We start from the raw sequence: 15,285 nt of genomic DNA, 5'->3' as shown, positions 1-15,285 counted from the left end.
TTTTTAGATTGTCTACATTCCAAGTTCTAGGCAGACGCCTGCCGTCTGGGGTTTCTAGGCGGTAGGTGCCATCCCTTACTTCTTCATAGATCCGGTAGGGGCCTTCCCAATTTGGAGTTAGCTTTCCCAGCTCATTGGCCCTACCGGTTGCCTCCATTTTCCGTAACACTAAGTCGTCAACTTTCAAAGGACGCTTGTGTACTTTTTTGTTGTAGGCTCTAGTCATTCTCAGACGGTAAATCTCATGACGCAAGGCGGCATTGCCCCTGCGTTCTGGGAATGAATCCAATTCCAGGCGCATTGCTTCCCAGTTTGCCTCTTCATCATATAGCATGACTCTGAGAGTCGGCTCGTAATGTTCGATGGGCAAGACGGCTTCAGCACCGTAAACTATGAGAAATGGGGTTTCACCGGTTGCCCCTTTTGTTGTTGTCCGGATGGCCCATAGGACATGGATTAGCTCTTCTGCCCTTAGGCCACCGGCTCTTTCTATTTTCTTCTTAATGTCGTCTGAGATGAGTTTGTTGAAGGCTTCAACTTGGCCGTTTGCTTGGGGCCGGCCAACAGATGCAAAATAGCTTGAGATCCCCTGATCTCCCAACCAAGTTTTTAGCTGAGGCGTCTCAAACTGAGGACCATTATCAAACACCATAGACATGGGTACCCCATACCGGGTGATAATGTTCTTCCAAATGAAGGAAATTACGTCTGAGGTCTTGATGTTTTTAACCGCCTCAGCTTCCACCCACTCGGTGAAATAATCCACAGCCACCAAGATGTAACGCTTTCCGCCTAGAGCAGGCGTGTAAGGACCTAGAATGTCCATGCCCCATTTTGCAAATGGGATTCGGCTGTGGATGGCCGTCAGATCAGTAGCCGAACGGTGAATGAGTTTGCCAAATTTTTGGCACTTGTTAAATTTCTTCACCAATTCCTTGGCGTCTGCCTCAAGAGTGGGCCAAAAATAATGTCGTCTGTCTCTGACGGCTAGGGACCTGCCGCCTATGTGAGAGGTGCAGAATCCCGAGTGCAAGTCTTCGAGAACTTCTTTCCCCTTTTTTGGGGTGACACACTTCAATAAAGGCTTCATAAACCCCGCCTTGAAGAGTTCTCCATTTTTCAACTCGAAGCTTGCAGCTCGCTTTTTCAGGACGGCTGCTTCCTGTGGCGAATCAGGAAGTGTGCCGTCTGAGAGATAGGCTCGGATGCCATCCATCCAGGTAGAGCTTCGGTCCAGAATTCCAACGGGATCCTCATAGATGCTTCTCTTTTCAAGAACTTCCAAGAAGACTGACCGAGGCGTATCATGGTAGGCGGAAGATGCCGGTTTTGACAATGCATCCGCCTGGTTGTTTTCAGACCTAGGTACTTGATTCAGCCGGAATTCCTCAAGTGCCTTGGTCTCTTCTTTGACTGCCTGAAGATATTTAATCATAGCCGGATGAGTAGCCTCGTAGCTTCCCTCATACTGGCTAACAACCAATTGAGAATCAGAGTAGGCGTCAATTTTCATGGCCCCTGCCGCCTTACACATGCGAATGCCGGCTAGCAGGGCTTCATATTCCGCCTCATTGTTAGCAGCTTGAAATTTGAAGCGTAGTTCATACTCAAATCTGTCCCCTTCAGGAGACTCGTAAATTACGCCTGCACCACAGCCGTTCTTAGTAGAGCTCCCGTTTACATACACTTTCCAAACCTGATCAAGATTATCCGGAGCCACCGGACGGGTCATTTCTACAATGAAGTCGGCAAACGCCTGACCTTTCACTGCTTTTCTTGGTTCATAAGTGATTTCAAGACTTTGCATTTCAATAGCCCATTTTAACATTCTCCCGGATGAGTCCAAGGTAGACATTGGCCGCTTGAGTGGCTGGTCGGTGTAAATCACCACCGGGTGTGCCAGAAAGTACGGCTTCAATTTTTTGAAAGCTATATACAGAGCAAGGCCAAAATTTTCAACCATGGGATACCGGAGTTCAGCATTTTTAAGAACATGGCTAATGAAGTAAACTGGGAGCTGCACGCCGTCTCGCTCAGCAAGGAGAACGACACTGAGGGCATGATCTGAGACGGCTAAGTACATGTACAACGTCTCCCTAGGTAAAGGACTTACCAACCTAGGTAGAGAATGTAAATGCTCTTTCAACCTTTGGAATTCCGTCTCAGCCTCATCCCCCCCATTAAAATCTGGTTTTCTTCCTGATAGCTTGGAAGAAGTAGAGGCACTTGTCACCTGACCGACTAAGGAATCTCCCCAAGGCAGCCAGACAGCCGGTGAGCCTCTGCACTTCCTTGACAGAACGGGGTGACTTCATGTCTATCACCGCCTGTATCTTTTCAGGGTTAGCCTCTATCCCCCTTTGATCATTCAGGAATCCGAGAAACTTCCCAGACTCAACACCAAAGACGCATTTCTTAGGATTTAACATAACCTTGTGCCGCCTGAGGGTGGTGAATGTTTCTCGGAGATCATTAAGGTGATCCGTCTGTAGCTTGGATTTGACTATCATGTCATCAATGTACGCCTCCACATTCCTCACAATCTGATTAATGAAGACCGTATTAATCATCCGTTGGAAAGTGGCAGGCGCATTTTTCAAGCCAAACGGCATCACAGTATAACAGAATAGCCCCTGATCACTGACGAAGGCCGTCTTCTCTTGATCTTTCTTTCACAGGGGTATCTGATGGAAGCCGGAGTACGCATCCATAAAGCTCATCAAGGCGTGACCGGCTGTAGAGTCGACCAGACTGTCGATCTTTGGAAGCGGGTAACTGTCCTTTGGACACGCCTTGTTGAGGTCTGTGTAATAAACACACATGCGCCATGTCCCATTCGGTTTCTTAACAAGGACCACATTGCCCACCCAGTCAGGAAAATTACAGGGCCGGATGAACCTGGCGTCTAGCAGCTTTTTGACTTCGGCAGCTACCGCCTGACTTCTTTCCTCGCCGTGGTTTCTTTTCTTTTGCCGGATGGGCTTCTTTTTGGGGTCGACGGCGAGTTTGTGGACAGCGAGATCCGGGCTGACGCCTGACATCTCTTCCACTTCAAAGGCAAAAATGTCTTTGAATTCCTTCAGCAGAAGGTGCAAGCTTGCACCCAAGGTAGCATGAGCAATTGTCCCAACCTTAACAGTACGTTCTGGACGACTTGCATCAAGAACGAGATCAATTCTTTCGCCAGCCGGTTGGGGACGGAGCTCGTCTGACCGTTCCCCGGCCAGTGATTGCTATTTTTTCTCTTTCTTCACCTCCACCAACAGAGGTGCCTTTCTTTTCTTCCCGGCTGCTGGTGGGGCAGGCGCAGGCTCAGCATCCTTGACATTGTCAAGGTCTATTGGTTCCTGGCCGTCTGGGGCCACAGTTTCTTTGACGGCTGAGAGATAACACTCCCGGGCCGTCTTCTGATCCCCATTCAGGGAACCCACAGTGCCGTCATCCCTCTCATACTTGATGAGCATGAGAGATGGGATGATTACTGCCTTGGCTACGTTGAGGGTCGGCCGGCCAAGGATAATGTTGTAGGCGGTCAACTCCTCAACGACCAAGAATCTGACGACAATATGTCGTCCTTGGCCTTTCTCTCCCAGCCGGATGGGTAAGTCAATTCTACAGGCTGGGTAGACCATCCCACCCCCAAAACCAACCAAGGGGTGGGTGACCGGATGCATGCTGCTGACATTGTATTTCAGCTTTTGCAGGCACCGGAGGCTGAAAATGTCTGATGAGCTGCCGGTGTCTATAAGGATCCGTCCAACCAGCTGGTTGGCAACCTTACATTCAATGACCACCGGGTCATCATGCGGGCGGCGGACGCTGCCCCTATCCTTCTCAGTAATCAAGACGTCTGGGAAGGAGGTGCTTGCAGACGCCTGCTCGTCATCATCCTTGTCCATCTTTCGAAGATGGCTCTTGGTGCCCCGGATGGTAGGGCCACCACAGGAGAACCCCCTGCTATAGTGTAGACCGGCTCCTTGTTAGTATCCGAACTACTAGCAGGCTGGGGGGTTGTCTTGGAGGATTGACCCTTGTTTTTCTTTTTTGCCCCGGCTGGGGACTTAGAAATGTAGGACTTCAACAACCCTTTGTCAGCCAGACGGTCCAACGCCCGCTGAAGACTGAAGCAGTCGTTGGTGTCATGGCCGACCTCCTCATGGAACTGACAGAATTTATTTTTGTTCCGTGACTGGACAAAACTCTTCATAGGATTTGGCTTCTCAATGGACAGCCGGTCCTTTACCTCCATGAGGATGGAGTTGCAGTCTTTGTTAAATTCGTACTTGGGAACGTACGGTTTAAACTCTTTCTTTTTCTTCTGGGACGGCTGGTCAGAGACAGTAACCGCCCAGACTTCTTTTTTTTTTCTTGCTCTCTTCTTTGTTTTTGACCGGCTGAGCAGACCGATTGTCTTTCTGTTTGTCGGACTTCCTAGAGTCCGACTGGTTACCAGGCGAGCAGAGGTCGGTAGCTTGGATGTATCTTTCCGCCTCCCTCAGAGCCGCCTGTAAGGTGAAAGCCCCTTTTCTGACTAGGTCGAACTTAAAGGTCGACCCGTCTCTCAGACCTTTGAAAAAGTCTGTAAAAGCTACCTCGTCAGACAGTCCTTGAATCTGAATTCTTATCAGATTGAACCGCCTGACATATGAGCGCAACCCTTCTCTCTTTCCCTGCTTAACAGTGCTCAAATCAAGGCTTGTTTTCTTAGCAGGGATGTTCATTGAGAAGTTGGAAGCAAACAGGAAGGCGAGCTTCCTGAAGCTATCGATGGACCCGGCTGGCAAATTGCCAAACCATTGCTGGGCAATGCCCTTCAATGTAGCCGGGAAGCACCGACACCAAGTGGCATCATCCAACCCCTGCAGATACATGAGGTTGGTGTATGCCATGAGGTGGTCTTCTGGATTGGTGGTACCATAATAGGTACCAACCAACACGTTATTAACCTTAGCCGGCTAAGCCGCCTCGGTTATCTCCCGAGTGAACGCAGAAGGCTGTTCACCCAAGCGCAGCAGACGAAGCTGCCAGTCCAGTGGCTGGACATTTGGGTATGCCGCCTGACCTCCAAAGAAGGCCGGCTGCATGAAATGAGGGGGATACTGTCCGTAAGCCTGAGTAGGCACATACGGTACAGCTCCAATCATGTCAGGGCCAGAATGGACGGTATTACCGCCTGTCTAGCTCTTATGCAAGGAGGGTGCACTCCCTGCAGAAATGTTGTTGAAGCTGTCTGGAAAGTTCGACGTTGAAGTCGACTCAGACAGCGATTGGTTTCTCCTCTGGTTTATGATTTCCCGGGCATCAAGCGTTGATTTTTTACTTCTCACCGGCTGCTGGGTCCGGCGAGTGTTATTGGTGTTCCTCCCAGGAAGGAGAATTTTTGACCAATCAATGGTCCCGGCTGCCTTCTCCTTTGGATGGGGAGTGGGCTGCCGGTCTCTGACTGACTTCCCCTTCTCTGGAGGAGTCTTCTTCGCCGACTGACCTTTACTTGGGCCAGCCCGACTTTTGGTGATCAACTCTTTAAATTCACCCTTGAAACTCATCATGAATCTCATGAGTTCGTCTCGAGTGACAGGGGCTGATCCAGCGGCCGTTTGGGTTTCCCCTTCCGGCTGCCCAGAGGGTCGACTTTGACCCGCCTAGGAGGCACCCCGCTCTAGAGTATCTCTGGGCCGGATGCGTTTGGTTCTGAGAGAGCCATCTTCGGCTGTAAAGGCTTCGACCTGAGGGTCTTCATCCTCCTCATGGTCTGTAAAAACTTATGGGTCTTCACCCAAACGGTTAGGGGGTACAGACTCTTGAACCATCTTCGAGGTACTCTCCCCACAGACGGCGCCAAATGTTTTGGGTGTTTTTGTCCCTCGGGAGAGTTACGACACGAACACTGATCCGGGGTGAGCTGTACCTGCAAAACAAACGGAGACATCAGTTGGGTGGTGCTCCGCCTTCGACGCACAAGTTAGAAACTTGAAGGGAGAAAAAAGGTGCAGAAATTTAGGTAGGGATCTGCTCGGATTCCAAGCTCAGGATGTCTCTATCAAAGAGTGAATGTGTAATAAATGGTAAAACGTGCCTCAAAATGAGGGACATCTCCCGATTTATAGGGTCTTTGGAAATTGTGCCCCTGATTAGGTTACGGAACCCTAATCATTGGTGGGCTGCGCCGTTTTGCGGCGTCCTCGGGATTTGGGCCTGAAGGCCGCCATTTTCCCTTTATTTTTGGAGTGACACGTGTCAAGCAGGGATTGGTCCACTTTGGGCCATCTTGAGGCTGACACGTGTCATCCTCTGATTGGACCACGTGGCGGGGTAAAATTACCCTAAACACCAAGCATATTCACATATATGCTTTAACGTAGGCGCACTTCGAACGACGCCTACAATGAAAAAAAATTTTTGTCGCATGCACACATAAGTCATGTACATATCGAGTCTCATGAGTCAATACTTTTCACACACAAGTCACAATTGAATTGAGTCAACCTCGATTTGGTCAATCGTATTAAGTAAAGTTTACACCTTGAGTCATGTCAAGCCATGTGTGTCAAAACGCTTTTAGTCAAGTCATGACAAGTCATATGTGTTAAAAACACATTAAGTATTATTCAATGAGTCAAGCAACACTGAGCCTTAGGTCAACCCCTAAAGAAAAGATGAGCAAAGTCCTATAGTAAAAAATATAAATGCAGGTAAAAATAATTTGAAGCAAAAGGACCCAAATGGCTAAGCAAATCAACTAGAGTCGGCCTCATCATAGTTAGATTGGCGATCGGCCTGAATGATCGAGCACGGCCAAATTTTGATCAAGCACCTCAGATTCGGTAAAATCCTGAAGAATAGAGTTTTCAACAGAGTTTCAAGGCATAGGAAGCTATCACTTCCAAAGAGCAAGCGAGCAAGAATGTTCCTGGATTTTTCAATAAACCGCGAATATAAACGCATGAAATTCTTCCAAGATAAGAGGATTTTGAGATGGATCAAATTAGAGATGAAGAGCTTTAATTTTCAAAAGATTTGAGCTAATTTGGTTGAAAGGAAACAACCAAGTTGAAGGTTCAGAGCGAAATCGAGCAACGAACAACAGCAGGAGTAGAAATGAAGAAGGAAAGAGTTTTTAGTTCAAAAACTTGACTTTGTCGCCAAACAAAAAGATTGTCATCTAGCGTTGATCTTTGTCGCTTGTCGACAACGCAAAATGCTGTCGACAGCATGCTCCGGCGTGCGCTAGTACGGCTACAAGATGTGTGGCCCCCATATTAGATTATGTGGACTTTATGCAGCAATTTCGGGTTCCTTGGTACGCCAGTTAGCCCCTATAAGCAATTTGACATGATTAAGTAATAGGCTTGGTTACAATAACAACAGGTGATCGACATGATAAAAGATCGTCTCACTTAGCTTAAAGCGCCTAAACATTGGCTCATCGCAAAAGCACCGACATAATGGTTCACAAGCAGCAGAAAGCACCAACATAATGGTTTATAAGTAGCAGAGGAACTAACGAAATGGTTCACAAGCAGAAAAATGCGCCGACATTCAGGCACCGCGGAAATTTCAGCAAATATCACGGTGCAAAGTTCAAGCGAGCTTTAAGGATCAACAAGCGTTGGTTTTCGTTAATTTTCTTCGGAATATTATCGCAACGACTGAGGATGACTTCAAGCGAAAATATCTTCGATAACGTTCCCTAGGATGAGGAAAGTTGTCAGGAAGCCGAGGATGACTCAAGCAAGGTTATCTTCAACCGAATTCCCTAATTTGCGGAGAGTTGTCACGGAAAACTAAGGATGGCTTCAAGCGAAGTTATCGTCGATGACGTTTCCTAAGATTGAGGAGGTTGTCACCTAGATTGGAGAAGATAGCACGAGATGGGCAGTCTTCGACGACGTTCGCTAAGTTGAGGAGGTTGTCACCTAGATTTGAGAATGTAGCACAACATGGGCAGTCTTAGACGTTTTCTAAGATTGTGGAGGTTGTCACATAGATTTGAGAAGAACGGTTTGTGATGAGGCCGTATTCGACAACATTTTCTATGATTGGGAAAGTTGTCACCGTGATTCAAGAAAAAAGCTCGAGATGTTGATGAGTGGAATTTATGCCACTCTTTTATCCTTTTTCTCTAAGGATTCTCCCCTCATTTGCAATTGTTTGGCCCTTTTTCTAAGCATTTTTACTTAGTTTTGCTTCCTCTTTTCTTTTCTCCTTAATCTTCCCTTTTCTTAGTCTTCTCGCTCTGTTTTTATTTTTATTTCCATGCTTTTGTTTTGTAGGTATTATGTGCCAAAAGAAAGAGGATATCAAGAAGCCAAGCTAACTGTTGTGCGCAGGGTGCTGTGCGGCTGCTGTGCGGGCGCGCACCTTTGGCTGTGCGGGCACGCAGCCCTGTCAGAACCCGCGCAGCCAGGCTGAAGAAACAGAGCCTAACCAGAGAGTTTGCGCGACTTGTTGTGCGCCTTTTATGCGGGCGCACGACCTGATGCGCGGGCGCGCAGGCCTACTGTGCAGGCGCGCTTATTTTCCCGTACCCTCAAAGTTGCGGTCGCGCACTACGCTGAGAGGGCGCACACACCTACTGCGCGGGCGCGCATATGTCGTGTGCGGGAGCGCACGGCTGGGTTTCTGATTTATTTGCGCCTTGTTGTCCAAGTGTCTTTCTTTTGGTGGAGCCACATATATATAGACGGGACTCTTTGTAATAGAAAACACATAGTACTAATTGCATAGAACATTAGCCTAATCTAGAGAGAGAAAATAGATTGTTATTCAAGCATCCTTTATTGTATTCAACTTTGCTCAAGTTTTAATCTTCCTTCAATCAATCAAGAATCCAAGTTTTCATCTTTCATTAATCCTTTCTTTAGTAATCTATTCTCCTTTCCTTTAGTATCATTTATTTGTTTTATTGTTACTTCTTCTTGTCAATCTTATTAGCTTATCTAGTTGTTATTGATTTCATTGATTTTAATCATGTTTTGTTTTGAGTTTCTTAATTTTATTTCTAGTTTTGATATTATCACTAGTGGAAAAATAGCTATCCGTAACGGGCAAAAAAGGCATATCCGTAACGGGCAACGAGCGTTACGTATGCCACCGTTACGGATAGCAAGTGTTAGTTGTAACGGGCAGTGTCCGTTACGAATAACAAGTTATTCGTAACGGGCAGTTGAAATGCCCGTTACGAATAACCCGTTATGAGTAACGGACATTTCAAGTGCCCGTTACAAATAACCCGTTATTTGTAACGGGCTTTTCAACTGCCCGTTACGAATAACAAGGTTTTTTATAACGGGCATGATATCTGCCCGTTACAAATAGTGTTACCCCAATTTTTAAAAAAAATCCAGCACATGTTGTGCTGGATTAGCTAGCTTGCATAATAATTATAGCACAATTATTTTATTAATTAACTGAGATAAAAATAGTACTTCATATTTATACAATAATAAAAAAAATACATTTATTATCTTCTAATAAATAAAACTAAAAAAAACAGAGCAAAAGAAAATCTCAATGGCAATAAGAGATTTAAATGATTTTCCACTAAATTAATGTTAAATCATTTACATCTTCCACTAATTTTTCAAGTTAGTGCAACTTTGATCTCAAATTCTGTGACAGCATCAGTTTACACTTCATCTTCCGATCTGGTCGACCTACTTGATCTATTACCAACTCCATTGCTAGTCCTCCTGTTTATAGTAGTCTCCACAACTTTACCACCTACCAAATATTCAATCAAAACCCACTTCAAAACCATCATTCATACAACATATATCAAGCAATTGACGGGAAATAAAATCGATTATTACTTAGGCTCGCATGTTCATAAAGAATGATTGTGGGATCCTTGTTAGAGGATTATTATTGAGCATCAGCATAGTATGTTTTGGGGTCAAAGATGCCATACCACTTGGAATCTTCTCGATTTTGTTATGACTCAATGACACCTTTACCATACCATTGCTTCATTGCTCCACTTCAGGCCTTTTTCGTGGATGTATCTCTGCATTCTTCAAGACTATGAGATTATCTAATTCAACAGCAGTGAGAAAGTCTACTTTTCTCTTATAAGTCTTCAACTCGTTATCTAAGTTAATAGCCAATAAATTGCACAAGACTCCTTTCATTGCAATTCCTGAAAAAGAATTAAATATCTGTTAGGTAACATATATTGTAGGTATGCCTTGAAAGTTTGTATTCGATTTCATTGCTGCATATTTCCAACATCAAATAAATGTATAATATTCAACTAATTAGCTTGCTGAAAACGTGGTATATCTAATTGGCAAAAAGTTTAGGAAAAGCATGACAAATAAAAGAATGGCAATGCTTGAACTTGACTGATTAGTAGTTGTTATCTTGTTCTGGTAACTTAAGCAATAGTCAATATAAATGACTAAATGATAAACAAAGAAACAGTAACTAGAAGAATAAGAACAATCCAAAATGCAAGAGATTACAATCAAATACAAAAAAAAAGAAAAAAAAATTATCTTTATACTTCTTCCATGGTTGCAGTTCATTACAAATATTACTAGAATACTAGTATAGGTCAAGGTTCTCAATATTACGCCTTTTAAAGCTAGATCAACAAGTACATTGAGTTGTAGGCTAGATTATGATTTATGAATGCACATAAGGAAATAATGAAATCAAAATTTCATCACCCTATTGGTTTGTCCCAGCAAAATTCACTACTCCCTTTGCTAAAAACGTAGTTACGAAAATCAAACAATTTGGCTTTTGAAAACTGATGAATTCATAACCAGTCGAGTGCCACAAGCAGATGTACAACAAAGAATTTCTTTTTCATATGAAGTCAAACCACTAGATGCAAACCAAAGCTGGCAGCTCTTATCAAGGAAAGTACTTGAAGGGGAAACTCATTCAAACCTAGAGATCCTCGGTAAAAGTCAAACATACACCTACATTTTTAGATCATAATAGGACTATTATAAACTAATGAATGTAGTCCACAATAGAAACTAGTTGAAGTCTATGTATCAACCAAGTATAATAAAGCACCACAATTATAACATGATAAGTAACTAAACATGAGCCAGAAAAAAAAACAATTTAAATGAGGTTAAACAAGCAAATAAGTAAAGATAAACAACAACAAAAGCTAATAAAAAATATGCTTACCCTGATGGTGTCGTAGTGGTTCCAGCCGACTTCCATTGATAGACGGCCAAGCAAGCAGTATTTGTGACCCTTTTGAAGCCTCAACACCCTGAATTAACCCAACATGAGACACTGTTAATACTTAGAGGCAAAATGTAACAACAAAATCAAATTTGAAATTGTAACCAACAAAATTAAGAATGATCCAACTTACTTGAGAGTTTCGGGAACAAAAACCCTCTTTATTTTTTCATAAGGTGGGGGAACTCCCTCATACACCTTCAACCTTGCCAATGATGCAGCTCCCCTCTTTGTCTTGTGAGGAATCATACTAATTAAACAAGCAATTTCACAATCAATACCATTTACCACAAACGATGATCACTAAACAAAAAATCAAACTCTAATCACAAGGAGACCAAAACCCCTAAAACCATAAGCGTGTATTAATTTACGAGAAGATCCAACCATATTTTATCTCACAATTCAATCTCTTTCTGCTACTCTGTATGTTTCAAGTAATAAAAGCTTTTTAATAATGTGGCACAAAACAAATAGAGCAATTTGTGAGAGGAGATAAACATGAATGTTAATCTTGGAGAATAACTTTAAATTGGATATTATCAAAAGCAAGGATAATTCCTATATCAAACAATAAGATAAAACTTTGCAAGTAGAAGCAATGAAAATTCCCAAACTTATAAGAAGGAGAATAATCCATACTGTAATATTGATTTTTTTTTTTATAATTGAGATACAGAGTATATATGTACAGTATATAACTTGAAACTAACAAGATTAATAAGCATATTTTTAAACTTGAATTGAAACGAAGGAGAAAATCCCAATTGAAAACTATATATTTACAGATATAAATTGAAACAAACACATTGAAAGAACATTATTTAGCATATTTTAAAACTTAAAATCCCAATTCACAACTAGAAAATATCTTACTTTTTTCACATAAAGTTTAACTTTATTCTACTAAAAATAAGAGTTATAAAACAAAACATCAGCCAAAAATATCTTACAATTTGTTCATGATAATCCAAAAAATCAAGAAAAAATTCAAAAATCTAAAATAAGCATCAAAACCAATACTCACTAAATAAAGACGAAATAACACAAAAATAACAAACACAAAAATTCAAGATAGGTTTTGAGAGGACAAAAATTTAGATAAAAAGATAACAAAGAAATTGAGTAAAAAATGAAACATATAACACAATCATAATACCCAATATGCATATCCTAAATTTAGGTGAGAAACTTCTAGACCAAAGCAGATAGTATCTCAAACACCACAAAATCCCAAAATCAATGAAAAAAAAGCCAAAAATCCGTTCTTAAGAACACATAAAAATGCATATAATTGACAATCATAACATAATCAAAGCAAATAATTCCTCAATTACTAGAAAAAAAAATGCAAAAACATACAAAGAAGCAAAGAAACGCATAAATAATTACAATTAGAAAATGTTTTAAAAATTAAGAAATAGTTCAATTCGGACTAAAATTAATTAAAAAAAAATGGTTGCAATAACCTGAATATGCTGATAGAGGAAGGCAAGTAGTGTTTGGGGAAGGAAGAGGCGCCATTAAAGAGTAAATTTGCCACAGTAAAGCATATTGCCCAACACCATCCCCCACCAGAAACCCAGATTCCACGACGTAATTCATACCCACGAAGCCAGAAACCCAGATCTGGCCATGAACACCACCCTCACAAACCCACAAAACCCATAACCCATGAAATCACAATACTAATTTAAGAGTAAAGCAACGAAAAAATTGAGGAATTTAGATAGAAAAATAAGGGAGACTGAGTGACGGCGGCAAAGGGAGACTTAGTGACGGCGTCAAAGAGAGATTGAGTGAGTAAAAGATTTAAAATGAAGGGAAATGAAAGAGGAGAGAAGATAAAGAGGGGGGAGGGCAAGAATTGACGGCTAAAGAGTGAAACCCTAATACGAGTAGTAAATTGGCTGTGGGCTATGGGCTATGGGCTCCTCTCCATCAGTTGGACTAAATTATTTGTGACAGGCACTTTATGCCTGTTACGAATAATATAGTATTTGTAACGGGCAATAATTTGCCCGTTACGAATATTATATATTTGTAACGGGCAGAATTTTGCCCGTTACGAATATTATATATTTGTAACGGACTCCTATTTTGACCGTTACGGATATATTTAATGTAACGCGCATAGCTTTGACCATTACGAATAGCCTGTTACGAATGACAATTTTTCCACTAGTGTATGTTTAATCTCCCTTCTCTAGGCTAAACTTTTAGCTAGGGGAAGGGGGTGGAAGATATGATTTGATATTGGATTAATGATGATGGTTGGATTGAACTTATGCCATATATTGATGAAAGACATGATTTTTATTAGCTTGGGATTATTGTTGCACTCTATTTGATGTTTTCTAGTTTAAATGCATGAAAGTGATTTGAACTAGATTAGGATCATCTCTATTTTAATGATTGCATGAGAATGAGTTATTAAAGTGGAGTTTTTATGGATTGTGCTTCTTTATTCTCTTGATTTTATTGTAACTAATAGGATGCACGAGAATGATCCTTATTAGTGTAGACCTCTTTCATTGATTTGCCTAGACTATTGCATGAGAATGAGTTGTTTAGGTAGAATCTTGTGTTCTTTGGCATATGTTTCATGATAATCACCATTATTCTCCTCTTTCTTATCATATTGGACACCCCCGTATCCCTAGCGTCATTTTCTATTGATTTTAATCATCATTTTCTTGCTTATTTGTAGTTTTAGTGTTCTTACTCAACAAAACCAACAAAAACAATCCCCTTTTCACTCTTGCATTAGTGATATTTGATGTTGAATTAGCGTGCTTCCCTAGTGGTTCGACCCTTGACTTGCCACTAACTAGTTTAGTGTAGGTTTAGGTATTATAAATGATTAATTTGGTTAGGGTATTAGCTTAACGACCTACTTCCACATGTGATCAAATTTTGGCGCCGTTGCCGGGGAAGCGGCTTGTTTAGCGTCTATTATTGCTTTTGTTAGAGTCATTTTACTTTCTTTTCTTTTTATTTTTTTTGTTTTATCATCCTTGTCATTGCTAATTGTTTTCTTAGCTTTGGTGAATTCTTAGGAGGTCTCAAGGAGCACCCTCACATCAAATTGACCACGAAATCAACCGAACCTTGAGACAAGTCCGTAGGCTTTACCAAGACGAGGGAAGAGGTTTTGGTGATATAGTTGATAGTGAGAGTGATACTTACTCTTCAAGTTCACCACGCGGATCAATGGCGGGACAAGAGAATGATGTTTTGTTTTGTGTGTTCGGAAATCCGGAGGATTATGAGCTCACGGGAGGGATTTTGCTTCCCGTCACGGAAACCAAATTCTCAATCCATCCACTATATACTCGAATGGTCCAATCGGAGCAATTTTCCGGAAGTGCAAGTGAGGACCCTATTGAACATTTGGACCGATTCCTTGAATTGTGCGCAATGATGCAAACCAATGAAGTGAGTCAAGACTACATTCGTATGCACCTTTTCCGGCAATCTCTCACTGGACGAGCAAAGAAATGGCTAAAGCAAGTAAAGCCTAACACTCTCACAACATGGAGGGAGGTGGTAAAGGCGTTCTTGAAGCGCTTTATCTCCGAGGAGAAGACCGCCGAAATGAGAAGGAAAATTGCATTATTTGAGCAAGATGCCGATGAAAGTCTTGGTGAAGCATGGGAGAGATTTAAGGAGTTGGTACAAGCATGTGCCCACCATGAGTACAATCAAGGGTTGCTCATGCGGTTTTTCTACGATGGATTGGAGCCCATGTCAAGAGCCAATTTGGATGCGGGGGCGGGTGGTCAATTAATCAAGATCCCTCAAAATCAAGTTGAAGCCACAATAGAAGAGGTAGCAAAGAGTTACACTTGGGGGGGCCGAAGAAGAAACGCTCCAAAGAGAGGTGGTATTTACGAATTGGATAAAGTTGATCAATTACAACATCAAATTGATCAACTAACAAAAGGGCTTTCCAAATTGAACACGAGTGTGAATGCAAGTTCAAGTGGTGGAGCAAGCTCTTCTCAAGTTAACTCTTTCTCTTGTCAAAATTGTGGAGGAACGAACCATGATACATCCTATTGTGGAGGTTTAAGC

At 42.2% G+C, this 15,285-nt stretch overlaps 1 long non-coding RNA gene and 1 other non-coding gene across 4 annotated transcripts; both read right to left on the bottom strand.

Moving 5' to 3' along the window:
* Positions 1 to 9,377: 9,377 nt before the first annotated feature.
* On the bottom strand, positions 9,378 to 13,122 carry LOC145601448 (uncharacterized). 3 transcript variants are annotated; one of them, XR_014104410.1, is made up of 5 exons: positions 12,678 to 13,122; positions 11,342 to 11,458; positions 11,149 to 11,236; positions 9,813 to 10,138; positions 9,378 to 9,723 (listed from the first exon to the last, which is right to left on the bottom strand). It is a non-coding gene; the product is annotated as an uncharacterized LOC145601448 (long non-coding RNA). The 3 variants fall into 3 exon arrangements; XR_014104414.1 differs by having other exon boundaries at positions 9,911 to 10,138; positions 12,678 to 13,119; XR_014104409.1 differs by having other exon boundaries at positions 9,378 to 10,138; positions 12,678 to 13,120.
* Positions 13,123 to 14,802: 1,680 nt separating this feature from the next.
* LOC145565158 (small nucleolar RNA R71) lies at positions 14,803 to 14,910 on the bottom strand. The gene has a single exon (XR_014094978.1). It is a non-coding gene; the product is annotated as a small nucleolar RNA R71 (small nucleolar RNA).
* Positions 14,911 to 15,285: the final 375 nt, after the last annotated feature.

This window comes from Chenopodium album, chromosome 1, assembly GCF_948465745.1.
Source record: "Chenopodium album chromosome 1, dcCheAlbu1.1, whole genome shotgun sequence".
NCBI lineage: Eukaryota > Viridiplantae > Streptophyta > Magnoliopsida > Caryophyllales > Amaranthaceae > Chenopodium > Chenopodium album.
Note: the sequence above shows the minus strand (reverse complement) of the source record. Positions and strands in the feature narration are given on the sequence as shown.